Source organism: Felis catus, chromosome B2 (assembly GCF_018350175.1).
Source record: "Felis catus isolate Fca126 chromosome B2, F.catus_Fca126_mat1.0, whole genome shotgun sequence".
NCBI classification, from domain to species: Eukaryota; Metazoa; Chordata; class Mammalia; order Carnivora; family Felidae; genus Felis; species Felis catus.
In genome coordinates this window covers 72624509-72648777 of record NC_058372.1, presented here as the reverse complement: position 1 = coordinate 72648777, position 24269 = coordinate 72624509, and the positions used below count along the sequence as shown (strand labels likewise).

At 35.6% G+C, this 24269-nt stretch overlaps 1 long non-coding RNA gene across 7 annotated transcripts in view; it reads right to left on the bottom strand.

The window, feature by feature from the left end:
* LOC111560488 overlaps window positions 1-24269 on the bottom strand; it is a 515327-nt gene that overhangs the window by 47917 nt on the left and 443141 nt on the right. For all 7 annotated transcript variants that reach the window (XR_006597958.1, XR_006597956.1, XR_006597957.1 and 4 more), the window contains exon 5: window positions 21030-21102. This is a non-coding gene — a long non-coding RNA (uncharacterized LOC111560488). The remainder of the gene's footprint in view (window positions 1-21029; window positions 21103-24269) is intronic.

Genomic DNA, 24269 nt, shown 5'->3' with positions numbered 1-24269 from the left:
GATTCTTATCCAAAGTATTTCTTCTTCTCTAAACTGGAAATAAAGCAAAATAATAAAAAGAGTAAGAGTATTTGATGACAAAGTTGTGATAGGGGTAGGAAAGAAGAAAGAAAACTGGTAAAGTTCCACAATTCTTCTAATCTGAACTATTAGAGGAAATTTGAGGAGGAAAAGGTTTAGGAATAAAGTACTCTATTATCCTTAATATTTAAAAATCTTTACTACTGTCACTGCAATAATTAGGCTCATTTTTATTCCTCATACCACTTCTACCTCTAATTTATTTCTCCAAGGATTCAGAAACTAAGGAAGGCAGATAAAACGGCAAGAATTTCCATGAGGGGATCAAAACAATGGTGACTGGTCTGGCCCCTCTTCCGTGTGCAGTTACAGCCAGATTATTTCCTAGAGGAATTGAATTTTCCTTAAATATCAATGATAAACTGACTCAAGTGTGGGTTTGAGCTCAGTAAATATTAATTCAAAATTCTCATAAGTCATTTTAAAATTACTTAGTTTATCCCTTTTTTACAAATCAAATGGAGACTAGGAAGAAGTTATTTTTAAAATTCTACATATGATGTATTTCAACCCATTTTAAAATAAATTAAGCTTCATGTCATTAAATGATTTAGTCATTTAATCCATAATAATGTAGTCTATATATATATATATATATATATAAAGTATATAAATTAAATTAGTATCTTACATTCTACATCAAAGCTATTCATCTAATAGTGTAAAATATTTTATAACACCTAATGGTATAAAATATTTTACATATGCTGCCAAAAGCTATTTTAATAAAAAAATTTTAATATGCATTATATACTAATTTAGGTATATTTATAAATATTTTTACTTTTATATTATGGAAGCTAATCAAATACAGTTATTATTTTTAAGAACTTACTATGTGTGCTTTTTCTCTATTAGTACTGAGATGGTATTTAGGCCCAAGAAAACATCAGTGATTGACATTTTTCATAGTTTAAATTAAAATTCCCTCTGTTAAGTGCAATCCCCCCCCAAATAAAAGAAAATATTTGTCAAACCTAACTTTATAAACCTTTAATAAATCTCTTACTAAATCTCTTTAAACACATCTAGAAATCAAACACTTAGAGATAACATGTAATAGCACTTTGCTGAATAATGTCTTTTTTAAAAAGTATGGGTAAGGATTTTAAGAGCTTCAGTATGATAATTAAAGTAATTATATGCATGAATTAAAATGTACTAGTATTCACAAATATAATATGTTGAAATGTTAATTTACTGATTTAAACTAACTGAATCTACTTTCAATTGTTAGCCATTTTAGCAGCCTGTAAAAGCTTAAAAAGCAATTTTAATAAAAAAGTATCACTATTTGTTATTTAATTCACAAAATTTTCAAAGCTTGAAATATTGTCCACTTCATTTATTGTGTGGAAAGGGTAGAAGAAACGCTTTTCTCTGTTTTGAATCTCTGAAGTTTCTTTATGTTCAGCCTGCAATCGTGGAGTCTTTATTTAAAAAGCTAAAAATTTAAAAATGCATGATCATGAGTAAATAAATAGATACAATTAGCTGGTACAAATTGGTAAAGATAATAATTTATGATATATTCAATGAATCATAGAAAGTTTTCATTTTTTCCCAGTCTATAATTTTATCTGATACCATAATTCAATTCCGAATTGGTACATAGGATGTACCAACAATCATGTTGATAAACAAATAATCTCCAGGACTTCCTTGGGTGACCTTTTTGATGGTAAAAGTCACAACACATTAACTGACACTTCAACTACACCAAGGTTTGTGGAGACAGTGGCTTCTGTGCCCAAGCAGGTTGCAAATAAATTTCAAATGAAACCTGGCATGACCCTGAAGGAATTCTAACCTTACACTGTTGTGATAGTTTACCAAGATGGCTTCAGAGTAGAGTAACTTTACACAGCACATTAAAAAAAAAGTGTATACACACACACACACACACTTAGCAATCAACAGCATGGGTGGGTGCAAAAAAAAATTCTACATTAAAACCTTTGTTGGAATGTTCTACACTTCCCACAGAATAGAAAATGAAATAACCTTTTATACAATGAATCACAGTGACACTCCTCGAGTTTTTTGCCCATACACATTGTCTAAAACATGTCTTCTTTGTAACAGCTAGGCCCTGGCAGCACTGTGCTTGGCTGAGTTCACAGATCTGTTGTAACCTGTAGCTTCCCTGTCACTTCTCTGGCACTTCTTTCCTGCTAAGCTTTGTTTCCTGGCAGTAATTAAAACATTCTGCTACTGCCATAGCTACTGCTGCTGCTGGAACTGCCATAGCCACCTTGGTTACGTGGTTTGGCAAAATATTGGCCTCCACCACCACAGGGACCAGAGCTTATCCCTCCAAAATTCCTCCTTTCAATAGGTCCAAAATTCGAAGTTTGATTGTTGTGATTACCAAAATTATTATGGCTTCTGCCACCTCCAAAGTTACTTCCATCATTACCAAATCCATTATGGTCATCCCTACTGCCACCAAAGCCACCTTGTCCACCAAAACTGAAGTTTCCTCCATGACCAAAGTTGTCATTCACATCAAAAACACCTCCATGACCCATCATCAAAGTTTCTAGAACCGCTTTGACCTCTTCAGCTGGATGAAGCACTGGCCATATCTTGCTTAGCTAGAGCTCTCCTTACTTCACTGTTGCAGCCATTCACAGTATGGTATTTTTGAATGACAGCCTTGTCTATGGAGTCACGGTCATCAAATGTTACAAAAGCAAAGCCTCTCTTTTTGACACTGCCTCAGTCAGTCATGATTTCAATCACTTCAATTTTCTCATATTTTTTAAAATCATCTCTTAGATGTTCTTCAGTGTCTTCTCTAATGCCACCAACAAAAGTCTTTTTCACAGTTAAGTGGGCACCAGGTCTTTGAGAATCTTCTCTCGAGACAGCCCTCTTTGGTTCTACAACTCTTCCACCCACCTTCTGTGGCCTTGCATTCATGGCTGCATCCATCTCCTCCGCAGTGACAGGCATCACAAACCCAAAGTCTCTGAGCCGCTTGCTGTTTGGATCTCTCATTTTACCACATCATCCATAAGACTTCCCCATTGCTCAAAATGGCCCCCCCAGACTCTCATTCATTGTTTCAAAGTTCAAACCTCCAATGAAGAACTTCTGTAACTGTTCAGGCTCATTAGGAGACTATGACTTAGCCATGACAGCAGCGGGAGGAGACACTTTAACAATGCTTACTCTTCAGCATCCGTGGGCAGAAAGCAAATCATAGAAAGTTTTTTTTTTAATTTTTTTTTCAACGTTTATTTATTTTTGGGACAGAGAGAGACAGAGCATGAACGGGGGAGGGGCAGAGAGAGGGAGACACAGAATCGGAAACAGGCTCCAGGCTCTGAGCCGTCAGCCCAGAGCCTGACGCGGGGCTCGAACTCACGGACCGCAAGATCGTGACCTGAGCCGAAGTTGGACGCTTAACCGACTGCGCCACCCAGGCGCCCCAGATCATAGAAAGTTTTTAAAGTGAACTTCAAGACTATGAAGATGGAACGTCTGATGCCAAGATTCTAATGGGTCAGATATTGGTGTTGATAGTGTTTAAAACTTTGAAGGCCGAATTTGAGCATTTTGAGAAAAGAAAGACTTTGAAAGTTTGCAACATAGCTGTACGGCAACATATTCCTAAAAAGTCTGAAAAATCTATATTATTCACTTATTCACTTTCCTCCAAATATCTGCTAAATACAAACATTTCCTCGACAATATTTCAACATGCGCTAAAATCACCTGTGGCTATAAAACTCTTTACTGCATAAGCCTTCCAAGCTGGGACATTATCTAATTTAGAATATCATTCTTTATCTTTGCCTTCCTGAAATTGTGATTCATTGTCTAGCACTCTGCAAATTAAATGGAATAAGCTAAATCATTCAGTTTCTACATTTTCTTCCAGCCTAACAATTTTCAATTTCTTTCAACACATTTCATGTGGTACTTTTTTGAGTCCCTCGATCTTCCAGCTGTTTCTGGAAAAAATTATCATATCAACTTTCGTGTTACAATATGTTACCCCAAACTGCAGGTATGACCTGACCTGACAAGAATAAGATCATCCTTTTTTTTATGAAAAACATTTCGTTATGTAAAACAAACATTAGTGTAGGCTGCAGTGGCATGTTTACTAGGCACTAAGGGACAAGAAATATAGTTTGAACATTACCAATTATTTCTAAAAAGTAGAGTGACACAAAATATGAACTAATAATATGAACTAATCAGATAAGGCAGAGCTCCTCTCATTTTTTTCTTCTTTAAGATTTTATTTTTTAGAGCAGTTTTAGGTTCATGGTAAAATTGAGAGGAAGGTACAGAGATTTCTCATATGCCCACCCACATACATGCACAGTCTCCCCCATTATCAACATCCCCCAGCAGAGTACATTTGTTACAACTGATGAGCCTACACTGACACATCATAATCATCCAAAGCTCATAGTTTACACGGGGTTCATCTTTTTTTTGTTCTTTAATGTCTTTTTAAATTTATTTTTGAGAAAGAGAGAGAGAGAGAGCATGAGTAGGGGAGAGGCAGAGAGAGGGATACACAGAATCTGAAGCAGGCTCCAGGCTCTGAGCTGTCAGCACAGAGCCCAAAGTGGGGCTGGAAACCATGAACCATGAGATCATGACCTTAGCTGAAGTCAGACACTTAACTGACTGAACCACCCAGGCGCCCCTCATTGGCTTCATTCTTAATGTTGTATATCCTATGGGTTTAGACAAATGTATTATGACAGGCACTCAGTCATAATAGCTTTTATGTGTACATATATATGTCTATTATAAACTATTAATAATACTAAAAATTTTTATTTCTTTTAAAAATATTCTTGTTGAATATTAACTTTCACTCAAGTATATAATTGAGGGGTGCCTGGGTGTCTCAGTCAGTTGAGTCTCCCACTCTTGATTTTGGCTCAGATCATGATCTCACAGTTAGTGGATTCCAGCCCCCCACTGGGCTTTGCTCTAACAGAGTGGACCCTGCTTGGGATTCTCTCTTTCTCTCTCTCTCTCTGCTTCCCCTCCCCACCCCCGTTTGTGTGCACATACGCGCACACACACTCTCTCTCTTTCAAAATGAATAAATGCTTTTAAAAAAGAATATAATAATTGAAATATCACTTTCATATTCAATAAAATATTTGATCCTTTTAACACATTGTTGGAAAGATAGGAAGGACATTGTCTTTGACCAAGAAAGAAATTTTTGTTAATAAATGTGAGGCTACTGATTTCAAGTCTTAGACCTCCAAACCACATTGCCTCCCCAGAAGGGCCATTAACTACAAAGGCTTTACTTCTCTTGAGTGGTCAGTTTATTTGAAATAAAACCAACATCACCAAATTTGCATGCCATAGGGTCACCATATTTCCTTTTAGAATTTCTTCTCAGTTCATCAGTTAATCTGAGATCACAGGATATTACCTTCCTAAAGCTTTTAGAGCATACCTATTAGATATATCATTAGATATCATTTTTTTAGAAAAAAAATTAAGGTCTCTGAATAAGAAATGTATTTGGATGCAAAACTGTATGAAAGTGAAGTTTATTTGTTTTGTTTTAAAATGTGTACTTTTTATTCCCAACTATCAAAAGCCAAAGATGTTTGGTATTTTTTCTTTCTCCTATCTCTGCCATAAATGCCACTTTCCTATATGAGAAGAGGAAGAGAATATATTTAGAAGTGTCTCTGTGTATCCTTTGTTTTATATTCAAGTTGCCTTGAGAACTCATCTATTAGGTCTGCTATTAGAATCAAGTCTGAAAAGACACAATTGTGTTCAATATTAGGATTAACCTTGCACTAATACTAGGCTGGAAATCAAAAATGTTCTCTAGTAATCATATAGTTTTTTAATTTCATCACTTTTGCAAAACCCCTTTCTACCTTGTGATTCCAAATGTGAAAGGTCAAGATGGGCCATATCCTCCCACCAGTGATGATGCTTTTGCTACATCTTCATTGAGTACTTCGAACCTTTAGCAAACATTTGACAAGATTAAAACACAAGATTTTTCCTTTGATCTTTCATACATGTTCAAGCCAATGTGAGCTCTGACTTTGTTCAGAGTTATTTCCTCACTTTATTCAAAACTCTTCAATGATTCACGTATCCCACAAAACAAACTCAGAATTCCTTAGTCTCACATGTGAAGTTTTGACTATCAGTACAGAAACTGCTTTCTCATTTTTATTTCCAACCACAAGAGCCCTATTCATTGGGCACACTGAATCGCGCTCCATTTTCCAAACATACTTTCCACTTTGCTATCTTTGAGCCTTTGTTTGTGTCATTCCTTCTATGAGGGATGGAATTCCCTCCCTCTTCTCTTCCAGTCAATATCCTACCTTGACCTTGCTTGGAATGCTACCATGGATCTTGAAGTGTGTGTTGATGTTTGAGAATTTGGGAAATATGTCACTTGGAGAAAGTCTGAGTTTTTGACTTGTATTGCCGGCTGGCAACAAGGGTGCATTTCCTAACTTGCCAACAAGATAGTTTAGACTGAATTTTTTTTCATTTTAAAAATGACACAGTTTCATCTGAAAGAAGGGCTCAATAGAAGTGGAAAATAATGGGGAAATATTGTTTTATTTTAAGTATAATTTGTCACTCTCACATCATCCCATCTTTAATACTTTGCTGGATTGATTAGCAGGTGAAATCACAAATTTGTTGAAACATTCCACTTTCCTTCTGGAAAATCCAGTTCTGTGAGTAGTTTCAGCAAGTATTTACAATTCCCACTGGAACGTGGAGACAATCCTTCTTTAATGTTGCCACTCATCATCATCAATTTCATATTTATGAACAACATTTTTACCATGGATATCATTTCATTTTCATTTTAATGAAATTAAAATGAACTTTACAATTTAATTTTAATTCAACAAATTGAACTTTACAAATAAAGTGTGCATTAAAAATGAGCCATCTAATGAACTGAATAGAAGACCAGATGCCTGGAGGCCCTTAAGTCACCAGAGTATTGGAATCAAGATGCATTTCATGGGGCACATATTTACCACATGTTACTGTAAAGTCCATTGAGTATTGAAAGCGACAAATTTTGTCTGGTTTTACTTAGTGCTCATATCACACTGATTGATGGTCTAAAAACAAAAGATACATGGTGAAAGTTTAAGCGGGAAAAACATAACACTACAGCAGCCCAAAAGTTCTTACCAGTTGGGTCACTACTGATGCTTCTTTCGTCTTCAACACTTGAAAATACTCATCAGTATCAGTTGGTATTTTACACTGTTCTAAGTGCCACACTAATGGCCACATAATTATATCATGACATAGGATACTGTAGTATTAAAGATATAAGTTAGAGGTTTCTCATTTATTCCTGGTTAGCTTTGGACTTGGTTTACTAATACCAAATTATTATTATAAATTCTGTTGACTTTATGAGTGGTTTAACAACCATTCATTTTGTAGAATAATCAATCAGGTGTTTAGGGCTATAAAGTATAAATAAATTTCCAAATGATGTACAGAGTGAGCTAGATTTGTAACAAACAAAAATGCCTTCTAACACATGATTGTTCTATTTATGTAGTACATTTGTGTCATTTATTAGGGTCAAAGCAGTTTATTATGGTTTACAAATCTTCAGAAACCATGAATGGTATGAGTGTTGACAAGCAAAAGCTTGAATGCATTCTAGCATTGTGTATATTTAAGTGTGATTACTATTTAACCACACTGTAAAAATAATGCAAATGCCTTGCAATCTCCTTTCCCCTTTTTGCTTAAAATATTTCATATTTCAAAGCTTACCTTTTTAATTCTTAACTACTAGCACATACTTGTTTCAACAAGGCCTAGCATATTCTTGCAATTTAACAATTAAACTTTCAGTGGTGTCAACCTTTTGTCTTATTGCTTTTATTGTCCTATTCATTACATTTTTTGTTTTATAGAGCATTTTTGTAATTGTGTGCTTTTTAATAACTTTTTTAACAGTAACATACAAAACCTTTAATAAGTGATAAGGTAAGAGCCTTAACCAGTCACTCTGTATTCATTAACTAGTCCCCAGAAGCCATAGCCATTCCAATCATTGCCATTAAAAGCCAATATAGTTGACCAGGTATGTTCTGGTTGCATATCATCTGTATCACCCATGTTCTGAAGTGGATGCTCTATTTGTATTTGGTGTCTAGAAACAGAATGACAATAGGATAAGTCCCCTAATGTCTCTCAAAGAATATAAACTTTTTTTTTTTTTTTTTGGAACCAAAGTGTAAAGGAATCACTTGGTGATTTATTGTCTACTTCTCATTCATTTATTAATTCAGATGGATTTTCAGGCTCAACTGCATTATAAAGATAGCATGTATAATCTGGAAGACATCATTTTCCATTTTCCATCAGCTTGTGCCCTGTTTATAGTCTTCCATTGTCTGGCCTATGAAAGTACTGTCATATGATGACTCAGACTATGTGGATGGAACTGGAGGGTATTATGCTAAGTGAAATTAGTCAGAGAAAGACAAAAATCATATGACTTCACTCATATGAGGACTTTAAGAGAAAAAACAGACAAACATAAGGGAAGGGAAACAAAAATAGTATAAAAACAGGGAAGGGGACAAGACATAAGAGACTCATAAACATGGAGAACAAACTGAGGGTTGCTGGAGGGGTTGTGGGAGGGGGGATGGGCTAAATGGGTAAGGGGCACTAAGGAATCTACTCCTGAAATCATTGTTGCACTATATACTAACTACTTTGGATGTAAATTTAAAAAAAAGAGTCAGAAAATCAGGGTCCCAGACCCAGCTTAGCTACTAACAAACATTGCATTCTCAAGATTAATCATGTCTTTTGGACCTCTGTTTCCTTTCTTGCAAAACCTAGGATTTCAAATTACCTATCTGTAAATATTCAAGTGACTTTAATTCTTTGATTGAAAATATGTTTGAAATAAAGGCAGATATTTCTAGATGTGATGTACAGACTTTGTTCCATTATGAAAAAAGAAACATTCATTTTTAATGCTAGTTTAGTCATGTGCTGAAATCTCAAGACTTCAATTGACTTCAAGCTCATATTCAGCAAATCCTGTGCTCACTGGAGATTATAAGCCTTACCTTTTCCTTGCTGTTTAGCTATTAACGTTTCTGTTCTACCAGACAGTAAAAGGCAGTGGAATAATCCAAGACACACTGAGCAGTTGTAAAGAATTTCTCTTCATTTCTCTCAATAGAATTTTAACTTCATTTTTCATTTGATCATTTACCTTGTGTTGATTTGAAGTTTTTCCCACCACTGAAAATATAATCATCTAAGTATATATATATATATATATATATATATATATATATATATTTGAAAATAATTTAGTATATTATACTAAATTAATACATGAAAATAATTACATACTAATTAATTAATTAACTAATTAATTAATTAATACTAAAGTAATTACATGAAAATAATCCTACAAATTACTTAAGTTTTACCTGATCATTTGTTTGCATCTGGTCATTTGTGTAGGCTAGAAAGGTGTTACTGAGCACTTTGGGGCAGAGTTCTCAAACTCAATTTTGAAAACTAGACTAATTTGGAGAACCTTGAAAAAAATACCAATAGCTGGGCTCTACTTCATAACACTTGGCTAAGAATTTCTTCTTTTTTTTAAATTAAAATTTTTTAATATTTATTTATTTTTGAGAGACACAGGGAGACAAAGTGAGAGTGGGGGAGGGGCAGAGAGTGAGGGAGACACAGGATTGGAGGCAGCCTCCAGTCTCTGAGCTGTCAGTACAGTCCCACCTGGGGCTTGAACCCACAGACCGTGAGATCATGCCCTGAGCCGAAGTCTGACACTCAACCGATTGAGCCATCCAGGCACCCCATCTTCCTTTTTTTTTTCTTTTTTCTGTTTGAGAGAAAGTGAGAGAGCACAGAGGAGAGGGGAAGAGGTAGAGAAAGAAAGAATCTTAAGCAGACTCCAAACGGGGTTTGATCCCATGACTCTGGGATCAAGATCTGAGCCAAAATCAAGAATGAGATGTTTGCGGACACCTGGGTGGCTCATTTGGTTGAACGTCTGATTTCGGCTCAGGTCATAATCTCCCGGTTTGTGGGTTCGAGCCCTGTGGTGCGCTCTGTGCTGACAGCTCAGAGCCTTGAGCCTGCTTCAGATTCTGTGTTTCCCTCTCTCTGCCCCTCCCCTGCTCCTGCTCTGTCTCTCAATAATAAATTAAAAAAAAAAATTTATAAGAATGAGATGTTCAACTGACTGAGCCACCCAGTGGTCCCCAGAAATTCTTGAAACATTACGTTAGGGATAACAATGTATATGTAAAATAAAAATGCCATTTATTTGAACTACTACATGATGGAGACATTAAAGCAGTCATTCCCAAACCATACACCATGGATTAGAATCATCTGGGAAATCTTTAGAAACTGTTGATACCTGCATTGCTTCCCACATATTCTGATTTAATAAGTTTGAGGTTCAGCATTGGCACTGGGTTTTTAAAACCATTTAATACTCCTGTGAAACAAAGTCCAGAAACCACCGCATTGAGAGAATGCTTTTTTTTATATCAATATGTTTTGCTATTTTATAATAATTACATATTAAAAGTGTGAAAGTATAAAACATAAACTATTCAGATGGGCATCTTGGTGGCTCAGTCGGTTGAGTGTCTGACTTCAGCTTAGGTCATGATCTCACTGTTCACGAGTTTGAGCCCCACATAGGCTCGCTGCTGTCAGTGCAGAGTCCACTTGGGATCCTCTGTCTCCCTCTCTCTGCCCCTCCCCTTCTTGTGCTCTCTCAAAAATGAATAAACATTAAATAAATATTAAAAAATAAAAATAAAACAGAACTACTCAGAGATCTCTGAAAAGAAGCAGAAATAGAAGATATTCAGAATGGAGTATTCCAGGTTTAGGAGACTCAAGTATTGCTTCAGATATGGTGCACAAAATACCATTTCTCCATAAATCTATTTTTTCAATATATATGGCATTGTGTTTTGTGTGTGTGTGTGTGTGTTTTACCTTTTCAACACATTTGTGATGTAAATTATTCATAAAATTGGAAATATTGGGAGCTGTCAATGTTAAAAACAGACATACTGCCTAATTTTTATTGCCAATTCATCTGGATTATTATTTTCACTTGCTTGATTTGAAATTTTAAGGATAGATTCAGATTAGCTAATGCCAATGGATGTTCCTTTTCAAAAAATGTGTTGGCTTATTTTTTTTTAACAATTCCAATGCTATTCAGTAATGGACAAAACAGATTCTTTTCATTGGTCCTCTCCGTTGGTAATTTTCAATAGGTAGATAGCATAAAGTCTTGCTATGTATTTTTGGAATTGTTTTGGAAGATTATCTGCACTTTGGGAGGTTTTATTTTATGTTTTGATTATTTTGTTTAGGAGAATCTATATTGGGCATGCAAAAAAATGTAGTTATTTGTGTGAACTACATTCCTCTTGGTGAAATTAGATCTCTATTATTGACATTAAAACTAAATCTTTCCAGTGATTAAGGAGGGTGGATGAAATTGGGAAAGCAGCGATCATTAGATAATCATTGAAGATTGCCTGTAAAATTGCTTGGGCAAAGAGACACTTCAGTGTCACTTGGCAGTGGGCATGGCTGAGAATACATATCAAAAAAGCACAGGCATGTCATCAGTAAAACAGACACTAAGGAGGGTGTGGATCTTTAATACCATTGATACTTTGAAAATAACAATTTTTTCCTAATATTAGTAAGAACCTAAATGCATCTCTGATGTCTTAGGAGGCTGTAATGATTTATTTTTGGTATGGTCTATAGACTAGAAAACAGAGTAAGAGTTATAAATTTATAAACTGAAGGAAGATGGCAGCCTCTGTAAGAGCCTGGTACCTTGTCCCTTACCACTCCCCACTGCTCACCTAATCATGGCTGATTATTAGAGCCTGAAGGAAATATCATATATGAGATTCGCTGCAGATAGCTGAGACCTTTAAAATAAATCTTGGTAGATAGCACATAGAAAAGCCCCAAGTGGGGCGCCTGGGTGGCGCAGTCGGTTAAGCGTCCGACTTCAGCTCAGGTCACGATCTCGCGGTCCGGGAGTTAGAGCCCCGCGTCAGGCTCTGGGCTGATGACTCAGAGCCTGGAGCCTGTTTCCGATTCTGTGTCTCCCTCTCTCTCTGCCCCTCCCCCGTTCATGCTCTGTCTCTCTCTGTCCCAAAAATAAATAAACGTTGAAAAAAAAAATTAAAAAAAAAAAAAAAAAAAAAGAAAAGCCCCAAGTACTTTAAAAGTCTTATACTGCCAATGGAATCTGAAACAAAGTTCATGAATAGAAGCATTATACTAATATTATGTGGGAGGAAGGGAGTGATTTGATCTGTGTGACAATGTATTTGGAGCATGGATGAGGTGCTACTCTTGTGGATTTGTGGTGACTAGCTCTTAGTAGAAATGGAAACATTGGAGGAGAATTATATTTGTCGGCTGAGAATAACCTATACATTTGTACCTGAGAGTAGAGTAGCCTCAACACAACTTCCTAAACTAATGACCTTAAATCTCTGAAGAAGAAACTCTCATTCTAGTTTCTACCATTTCTCCATTCAATGCTAGCCACAAGACAACAGTAAGTTTACCTCCATGTTGAGAGGTTTCAAACATACTAACATGAGTTTGCAGAGAAATTTATGGTCCATGGAAGTTCTTAGTTCATTTGTCCTGCTATGAAGTATTTCACTGAATGAAATATAATCGTGTACCACAATTTATCCTTTTTGTGTGTGCACTTAGTTTTTTGGTTTTTTTTGTTTTGTTTTGTTTTGTTTTTTGGCTATTACAAAGAATGCTGCTATAAATGTCCTCATATAGGTCTCCTTGTGTTTCTGTGAAAGAGTTTCTTTCAGGCAAATTCTTAGAAATGGAATGGCTGGAATATATATTATGCATATATTCATCTATACTAGATATTTATAAATTGTATTTCAAAGTCGTGGTACCAATTTTAACTTCAACTAGCAGTTTGTGAGAGTTTACGTTGTTTCATATCCTTTCTGCTATTTTATTGCCAGACTTTTCAATGTTTGCCCCTATATGGCTGTGGTTTTAATTTTCGTTTTTTGATTACTAGATTAGATAGTTGAGCTTTGCTTGTGTGTCATAATTTTTATTGCTTCTTATTTGTCTCTCCATCTTCCCAAAGGTTTATATATATTTTCCCTGACAATATTCCTGTGTATGTAACCTAAAATAAACAGAAAATCATATAGGCTTCATGTGATTGTGCCTTCTAATTGCCTTTAAAATCCCACTGTTCCCTACTTCTTTAGTAACAGAACCTTATATTTCTGTCTAAGTCTCCTTTATAAACTGAATGTAGCCATGAGTTCTGATCAATGAAATATAAGCTGACATGTCAAATGGAACTTGCAGAATGTTTACTTAAACAGTAAGGGGTTTTCTCTTAGTTTCTAGTCAATATGCAATAACTAGTAACAGACTAGCTTTCCAAACATAGACAACTAGAAAATTGAATTAAATAACTAAGCATCTGTTTGTAGATATTAGATAAGAGGCACCATAGAATTATAACCCCAGAAAGAATGAAAAGAAGGAAAATCCAACAATCGTCCCAGCTTTCTATCTGAGAGTACTATCTAGATATTAGTATGGAAAGGAAAAATTCAGAGATCAGCTATCTTACTGAGCTGAGAAAATAGAAATTGTTGGTATCTGAAATTTGTAGAGCATAATTCTAGAGAGGAGTGAAATATAAAAAAAAATAACTTCAGAAACCTGCATGGAGTTTTCTTTGAGTCATTGGCTGAATATTAAATTTCATAGGGTGATACACCACAACACCAGGCAAAAAACAATTACTGGGGATTGTAAAGGGAACAACTTAGAAATAAAAGGCTATTTAGCAATTGAAAGCTGCAGACTTCCAATACATAAGAAAATTGATAAATCTAAAAACCATTACATGAAAAAGAAATCAGATACAAAATAATACATACTGTATGATTTCATTTGTATGAAATTCTAGAATAGTCAATACTATCCTATATGAATAAAAATCAGATCAGCATTTGTTTTGAACTGGGCTTCAAGTAGCTAAGTGGTGTGGCATGAGAGAACTCTTTGGAGTGATGGAAATGTTTGAAATTTTGTAGTAGTGCTCATACAGATAAATTCATTGACCTGAAAACTTAAAATAGGTGCATTTTATTTTATGAAATTTATACCTTAATAAGGTTGATTTCATAAAAGAAAAAAGTTACATTTTCATCTCCTTTTTCAACTTGTTTCTTGGAATGATAATCTGATAACTGGAGCTTTAGCAGCTACACTGGACAAGGACAAGATCTGTCTCCTAGGGGATAACTAGAGAAATGCATGAAAGACTTCCAGTCTCTGAAATGATACGTACTCATGATAGGTATACATGAGTCATGTATATCTAGATGAGATATACACATCTAGACAGATCACTGGACTTTTCATCTCCCATTTCTTTTACATGGGAGAAAAACGAACATCTACTGTTTTAAGCTAATATTTTTCTGTACTATATTCCTTGAAGCTAAGCCTGACTGTAAATAATACATACTGCTTATGGGCAGAAAGAGTATTTGACTTAAGAAAATTAAACCCATGTTTTAATTTACTACCTACAATGCTAGAATCTAAATGAGCAAAAGTTATAGACCTCAGTGAAGAAAAACAGTGCAATAGTGCAAGCAGTCTACACCCAGAGTAGTCCCATTTTGGAGCTGAAGAAAGATTTTGTTAACATAGAAGGACTCAGAATGGATGTCACCTCTGTCCCCTACATGAGGAAAATCATTAGGAAACTATTCTAATTAAACTAAATCAGGAAAAATTTCCAATATAGAAAAGACAAAGATCATACTAAATAATGATGAACAATAAATCTAGAAAAAATGATAGATTGATGTATATGAATGTAAGCATAATAGTACAACTGAGGATTTGTAAAATATGTAAAACATATTTTACAAATATGTTTTATTTAACATATGTTAAATAAAGATCTCACACATGCGCACGCGCGCGCGCGCACACACACACACACACACACTAAAGTAAGGGAAGAAACACTAACTTAGACTAAAAGTCCTAAAGTTTTTGCAATTAAACATCATTGGGAAAATCAAAGCCATATAAAAGTTTCATCTCAATGGTGAAAAGAGAAGAAAGTAAGTAAATCAGCCTCATAAAGAAGGATATTCTTTACATTTAATGGTAGAAAAATACAGACTTAATATTCCTTTAAAGATAGAATGATAAATAGTAGTCAAATAGAGGTACATGATGGAACTTATAAATTAGTGAGGATGTAATTAAAAAGAAACTTGCTCAATCAAATATATTTTTTTAAAAATCTAATTAAAAATTTGTAGTAGAAGATATTGAGCTAATGGGAAAGTTATAATGAATATGAATGAGTTCATTTTCTTAACAAAAAGCAAATACTTCAAAATATCTACCTACGGTTGTAAAAGAAAGGTGGCCAAATTGTAGTCTTTATAGATGGGATATGCACAGCTAGAAAGAGAGATCACTTAATTGTACATTCATTAGGCTGTTTCTATGAATTTCTGAATTAATCCTTAAGACTAAAATATCCTCATTTTTCATTTTGAATTTAAAATTCTACTTGCTTATCTTCATTCTTATATATCCTCCTCAGACTACTATTTTATATGTCTATTTTAATATTTCTCTATTGTGGTTAAGAGACATTTCTGTCTACAGATTGTAACCTCCTGAAAGAAGGCATTATATATTATAATAACTCAATAAATATTCTATTATTAAGAAAGCTTATCTCTGTCCTTATTATAAACCCTTTGTGTAATTGCTTTTGCCATATTTCCATCATTCAGAGGGCTTAACATCATGTTTTGCTAAAAAGAATGTGACCTCAGAGATTGTTGAATAAAATAGAACTTAATATATAGAACATTTTCACCTGTAGAAAAGTGTGTTGAGAAACATAAACTAGAAAATGAGACAACAAAAGGGTCAACAAAAATAGCATGCATATAAAGTTCTAAACCTCACCTTCTTATTTCATAGGCAGGTCTTTTTGTTTGTTTGTTTAAAGATTTTTTTGTTTTTAAGTAATCTCTACACCAAAGTGGGGCTCAAAATCACAACCCTGAGATCAAGAGTCACAGGCTCCACTGATTGAGCCAATCGGGTGCCCCAGCTCTTTTGTTTTTAATTAACATATGTTCTCTCTTATTTGGCCACATATTTAGCAAAATTAACTCTCTTTTTCCAGCTCACAGTAGATTTGGAGCAGCATAGTACAAACGTGCTAATGGATGAGAGATTTTAAAAGTAGTTACCAGGTACACATGCAGTGAAAAAAAAAAAACTGTTCATTGCATAAATGTGAGAGAAAAGAAAAAGAAAATTATACAAAACAGATTTAAGAATCATAGAGGCAAAATGTCTTAGAAGTCTAATAGTCCCTTTGGACATCTTTCCATTGAAGTACAAACAATAAGAACATATTTTTAATGATGACATTGATACTTTAAAGTGTACAAAGTGTTCCACAATCCATTTGTTGTAGAGAGCATGTAATGTATGCAGTTTTTTTTAAATTTTTTTTCAACATTTATTTATTTTTTGGGACAGAGAGAGACAGAGCATGAACGGGGGAGGGGCAGGGAGAGAGGGAGACACAGAATCGGAAACAGGCTCCAGGCTCTGAGCCATCAGCCCAGAGCCCGACGCGGGGCTCGAACTCACGGACCGCGAGATGGTGACCTGGCTGAAGTCGGACACTTAACCGACTGCGCCACCCAGGAGCCCCTATATGCAGTTTTTAAATGCTTCTATTAAAATACAAAAAGGACGAAAGTTGATTGATTATATTATTCACCTAGATGAACACCTCATTCTATAGCATAACCCAAATGATGCTTCATTTTATTTTACGTTCTTTTAAATATGGATGATTTATATTTATTTCCTCTCATTTTTTGAACATCACTGAAAAATAGGTAAAGAAATGATTTCTATTGCATAGGTGATGACATGTAAGTTTGCAAACAACATAGATTCCCACACAACTAATTTGGATAATAATCTTGAAAAAAATATAACTTTAAATATTTTGCCCTCATCCATCAAAGAGTTTTGATCTATTTTTCACATACTTGTAGTTAAGAAAGTTGAGTCTTTGCAACTTCATGAGAACCCTCAGGTTACCCTGACTGCTTTGAACATTATCAAGAACCATTTATTTGTGAGGGAGAAGCAAATGGCACGATATTACCAGCCCTGGACCAAGATCATGAATTCTTAAACCACTTAACAAAAAATTGCAATGTCAATGTCAACCCAGCCCATCTCAAATATCTCCTCCCAGCCACTTCAATATAAAATTGATCATCACTGATCATCAGCAGCACCTCAAAAATTCATTGGCATGTTTACTTTTATTTTTAAATTATGTTTTATTTAATTTACTCTGTTGTTACACGTGCACAATTATGAATCACTGGAATTCACAACTCAGTTGAGTGTGATGTGGAGAACAAAGGCAAGAGAAAAATATATATGTATTTCCTTACAACCTATTGCCCATTGGTAAGTCCTTGAGACATTGGTAAGTGCTAGTCCTTCCTCTAGGAACTCAACTGCCTCTATGTTAATAGTTTGCTAAAGGCAAAGGCAATTTCAACATTAGCCCAGCCTCCAGAATCCTGTAAGTCTCCTTTAACATATAAAAGTTCCCTCGGAAACTTCCTTTATCTCTACTCCCCAAGCTATGTTAGCCATCATCTTCCAAACATATGGTCCACTGATATATATCTGAAGGGTCTCATGACTTAAGTTTTACAGCTAACCCCTCAAGGTCCCAGAAACCTTGCTTCCAAATTCCATAGTGACTTATGCTATCCCTAACTCCCTCCCAACTTGAAAGTATATAATAGGCCACTCCTCACACAACCCCAGGGCAGCTCTCTGTGCCTATGGGTCCTGTCCCTATGCTTTAATAAAATCACCCTTTTTCCATAGAAGATGCCTCAAGAATTATTTCTTAAACATTGGCTCTGAACCCCAACATTTTTCACATCAAGTGCAGCAGTTCTTCCAGAGAATATGCTTTATTTGAGCTGTAATACAGGCTAGGACATCCTTAAACCTCCCTGTATGACTAGAGAGAAATAATGGAGTAGTGAATAGAGGTAAAGAATATACCCAAGTGGGCAGATACAGCTTATGTCTTGCAAAGGTTGAATGGTCTGGACTTTGTTCAATACCCCCCATGCATTACTCCCCCATGTAATGGTATTCTCAAAACAGGTTCTTCAAACGTCAGAGAGGGAGAGGTGGACCAATAGCCTAGAGCATGGAAAAGCATGTAAGACATTTGTAAGACCGCCTGAAATATATTTTGATTGCATTTACTGATGTATTTATAAAACTTAGTGTTTTTCTCCCCACATGGTACATTGTTTAGTGAATCTGTCTGCAAAAATAGAAATGTCTTCACCTGCTAAGCTCCAAAGTAAATATCAAATTAAAGCTCAAAAGATGCCTTCGTGGATACTACATAACAGCAGAGTTGGTTTAGATATTTATTTAAATGGCCATTGCCAAAAGGTGAAAAGTAACACTGAAACTATTCTCATTAGATTGAAAGTTATCAAGACCCACTGAAGAATTAGTTCTCTTAAAATGTGTTTGCTCCTTTCTTCTTAATGCCTTCTGGAATGGTGCAAAATACAAACTAGATCTTAGAAAGATTTTTGTGTAGGTGGATTAATTTGATTGCATAATAATTTCCTGATGTGATGGCTTACTCTTGCGGTCATTACATAAATACTGTTTGAGAGTGATGAGTGAGGACTTACTGGGGTCATATTTTGATCCTACCCAAAGTGGAAGCAAACATTGGGCCTCTGTTTCCAACTTGGTAAAAATGTTGGAAGTTTTTTTTTCACAAAGCGTCACACATGGATAAAGTTGAGTAGAGGTAAAAGTAATTTTCTAAATAAGGATATGATCCAGGTGCCCACATTAGAAACTTCAGGACTGACTAAGGACTAGTCAATCTTGGCAAAATTTTGCAAGTGACTCAGATGCACTGCCATGATTGAGGACTACTCTGGGATGAAGTCTGTTCAAGATTAAAGTGGAAAGGAACATAATAATGAGAGTTGAATGGGTTATTTCACTCATTCATGTTTGCTCTACAACATATGTAAAATGTGTACTATCAAAGGAGCATGGGGTCCACTAATATTAGGTAAAGCAAGAATATTCTTCCACAGAGGCATTGAATGGTTCTTTTTCTATTTCCTTCCTGTTCATATTTATGTCTAGCTCTGAGCATTTACTTCTAAATTTTAATTATCATTGGTCAGTCTGATAAAGGTTATAGAATTCTCCTGAAGAAAATGTATTAAAATGTTCCCTAGTAAACTGTCACCCAATGTTGTATGGTTTGGGATGCTCTATTTACATTATGAAAGCAATAAATTAAAAAAAAAAAACAGCAACAATGACAAAAATATAGAATTGGAATTTGGAATAAAGCCTTACTACAGCACTTAGAGACTTGCTATATAAATCATTTTCCACTTGTTTTTAGTGAAATCACAAGTGTTCAGATCCAGTATCATTGGTTAATTGTAGCACACATGTTCAAGATGCTAATTATGTTTGCATTTATAATAATGCTTCTTAATAGCATGGAATTACTCAGAAGAAATAAACTGATCACACAGGAATACAGTTGCTTCCTTAAACATCTTTCAAATGAGATTTTTTAAGATCATACTGTACAGCAATTATTTAGTAGTAATACTCACATGTACACATCATTTTATTAGTAGATCATATTTGGAGCATAAAAATAGTTAAAAAATTATGTTCTCATTTTTTATGTGAAATAATAATCTAAATAGTCCCTAACAGTACAATACCATATATCTTCCTAATATATTTCAGTTTATTTTTCAGGTAAATTTACATGCAGTCGTGAGAACAGGAGAGCATGAAAACTTATTTTCCCTGTTCTCATGAGTTTCTCTGCTCAGAATATGCAGGTCATGATTGTGTAGGTTTCAGTCATCAAATTTTTCTCAGGACAGGGCTCCACAAAGATTTCTATTTTGCTGTGAATAAAGCTAATTGTTTTTATGTTTTGGTTACTTGAATTATGTGTAGACAGCTGTCATAAAAAATCAAGTAAACACTTAAGTGTTAAGGTAACATAAATCCAAGATTACTATTCAAAGTCATAATACAAGTGTTCCTGATGTGTTTGGTCAAGGGAAGTCTCAAATGTGTGTTTAATAAAGCCTATTCAGCCTTCATTCATGATTTGAACTTGAAGTAACAATTAAGGATTGATAAAAACCTTCAAAAACAATGCAATTTAAGAAGATAATGTAATTCTTAACCTTTTTCATCATTTGAAAATAAATAGTAGTTACAGATTTTTAATTGCAACAAGTGCTAGTAAAATCTGGAACAATGTTAGTTTCTTATACTATAAGCCTAGTTTAAATTAAATGGTACTGGAGGGTATCACAAATAATTGACCTTCAGGGCAAAACAAACAAGCCATTTCCTTTTGATGATAATATTGTAATAATAAAGACAAAATTTCCATGTTAACTCTTCAAAGAAAACCTGTCTTATTATTTCACAGAATTATAAAGACAGAAAAATAATTTTTCCTCTACCCTTCTAGGTTTTTGGCTGAAACCTCCATGTAATAAAAGACGGATTAACTGGAAAAAAACAAACGGAAATTTAGTAACATGTATACTTCCTGTCAGGGAGGAAGACCTTCCTCTGCCCTTTGGTCCTTCTAGCTGGACTTAGAATCAAATTGACATAAGACAGGTTAATAGGAGAAAATCAAATTTAATAGGTATACATACCTGGAATCCACACAGACATGAAATTAAGTGAGGCAGCATGAACCTTATATGATCCAAGGAAAGGGATAGGGGCCTAAGGACACAAAAGGGAGAAAACTCATTAGCAAGAAAGTGAAAGGAGATGTTGGGGGGGGGGGACAAGATTGCTCTATTATTCAGATGAGTTCCTTCAGTACAGGGGGCCTGTTAATATTTCTCTTCCTGTTGCAGGCTCTCCTTTCCAATGTAAATTTAGGCAGTTATGGGGGTGGCAGAGCACCTTTCCTGCATCTGCTGAGTTTTTATTACTTTTTTTTTTTTTAAAGAGAGAGTTGGGGGAGGAGCAGAGACAGAATCTTTTTTTTTTTTTAAGTTTATTTATTTTGAGAGAGAGAAGACTGAGAGCATGGGGGAGGAGCAGTGGGAAAGGGAGAGACAGAGATTGAGAGAGAGAGAGAGAGAGAGAGAGAGAGAATCCCAAGCAGTCTGCATTGTCAGTGCAGAGCCTGACATGGGGCTCCATCTCACAAACTTTCAGCTCTTGACCTGAGCCAAAAGTCAGGAGTCAGATGCTTAACTGACTGAGACCCCCCAAGAGCCCTGGTTTTCATTACTCTAAATTTGAAATAATCTTTATGCTAAAGTGGCACATTTTTGGGGTGTCTTCTCCTGCATCCCTTTATTGCTGTATATATGGGAGATACCCAGAGAAGCTGAGTAACTCTTCAAAATGTACCGAGCCACCACCTTAAATACTATCTCTAGCTAAAGCCAAAAATAAGATTTTGGGGGATGGGAAGCCAGTTTTGGGACATTTTCAGGCAAAGCACAGTAAACCAGCGTATGACTGTTAAGAAGATTTAGTTTCTACCTTCTCCAATGATAACATTTTCTGGAGATTTAGTCATCCTCTTCTTCCTGGTACAGGGAGACACTCTCAGAAATGGAGATTTCCCTTCTAAATGTAAATGTCTCTTACAAAAGGGTAATGCAGAGGCCACTTTGAGGCAAACTGGCTTGAGTGATGGAATGTGGAAAGGGCCCACAGGGACCACCTGGCTGAATACAGACAGGCCCAACAGGTGACCCACCTCAAAATATCCATAGGCCTTAAATAACCAATGGGCTACTTATAACTAGGCACAGTTACCAAAAAAGGGAACATTCTAGAGGTGGCTACCTCCTCATCTTTCCCCTTTAAATGAAGCCCCCATCCACTACCTCCTTGCAGACAGCCTTTCCTTTGCAGTCCTGCGTGCTCCTCCGTTGTGATGTATTCAATAAACTTCTCCTTAGTTCTCCTTAGTCCTTCTCCTTAGTTCTGCCTCAGGGGAATCCTTTCACTACCTGCAGCACCAGCTCCCACAAGACCATCACCCCACATTTAGGGATCCCCATCCAATTGGACAGATCCTCTATTTAGACACCACAGGTAACTTCTGCTTAGTTTTCAGAGCTTCTCCCTATGTCTGCTCTTTCTTAAAAATAATTTGCCTAAAACAATCCTTATGTCAAAGAGGCCTACTTTGGGATGACAAATTGTTTTCCTTAAGAAGGGCTTTCATTCTTCATTATTTTAAGGCATCTTAATTACATTAAAATGATCCTTCCTGCCTATGTCATTTAGTAAATAATAACCTGACAGAGTATAAATTTATGGTGGAAGTCACTTTCAGGCAAACAGGGTTGAGCAATGGAATGTAGACAGGGCCATGGTGACCATCTGGCTGAATACAGACAGGTCCACCAGGCGACCCACCTCAGCATATCCATTGGCCCTAAATGACCAATGGGGTACTTACAACCAGGCACAGTTACCAAAAAAGGGAAAATTCCATAGGTCACCATACTTCTTCATCTTCCCTCCTTAAAAGCAGCCCCTTCTAATCGCCTTCTTACAGACAGCCCCTCCTCTGCTGTCCTGTCTGCTGCTCCCTTGGTGTGTATTCCGTAAACCTCTATCTCCTTTGTTCTGCCCCAGGTGAATTCTTTCACCACCCATGCTACCAACTTCCACTGGATCATCGCCCCACATTTGGTGGTCCCCATCTGATCCAGATACACCCCATTTAGGTACTACATTTATGAAACTGTTAAATTGAAAGAACTCTCATCTCAGCATTTGTAAATGATGTTCCTTAAATTTATTTATATTTCAAAGCATAATGGAACATATATTTTCAATTTCATGGTTACATAACTATCATGTGTACACACATGAAAACATGTGTGACACTAAAGACACTAAAACTTATAGTCACATATGATTAAGAAACGAATTATCTTGAATTATCTGATAATTCCATTACTTTAATATATATATATATATATATATATATATATATATATATATATATATATATTTTAACGCTTATTTACGTTTTGAGAGACAGAGACAGAGTGTGAGTAGGGTAAGGGCAGATAGAGACGGAGACACAGAACCAAAGCGGGCCCCAGGCTCTGAGCTGTCAGCACAGAGCCCGATGCGGGGCTCAAACTCATGAACCTTGAGATCATGACCTGAGCTGAAGTTGGATGCTTAACCAACTGAGCCACCCAGGCACCCCAAATAATTCCATTACTTTAGATGGTCCTTTTAAAAGTTTGGTCATATAATTTTCCATAGTTTTTTCTAAGTATGTACTACAATAAAATTATATATAGATTATGACAGTTGCTGGAGGAGTAAGTGAAGTCAAGAGAAGGTTTTTGAGATTGAATAAATAATAGCACAGTTGGTGGAATAGCTCCGTGCAGAAAAAAATGGACAATGTTGATAAGAATTGCTAGAGAGATACTGAAATGGCTTCAAAGCACAAAGTTGAACAAAAACCCAAATGGCTGCCCTAATATTTCAGCGAAACTCAGTTTTAAAGTAACCTTTTTCCTCCTTCCATAAACCTCCCCTACCTTTTGTTTCAGGAACCGGATACCACCCTATCACATGAGGAAGGAAGCCGGCAGCACATACACAATTCCTGTCAAAACTGGTTAGATCCCGTATTTCTCTGTAAACCCCCCAGCCCCTTTCTCAGGGTGGGCTTGCAGTTTTTTGAAGCCTTATTCACTGCAGCCTTCTTTGCCAAGCAATTCCTATCAAAACTGGTTAGATCCTGTATTTCCCTATAAAACCCCCAGCCTCTTTCTCAGGGTGGGCTTGCGGTGTTTTGAATGAAGCCTTATTGACTGCAGCCTCTTTTGCCAAGCAAAGTAATAAATTATCTTCCTTCTTTATATCCAGACTCTGTCTTTGCATTACAT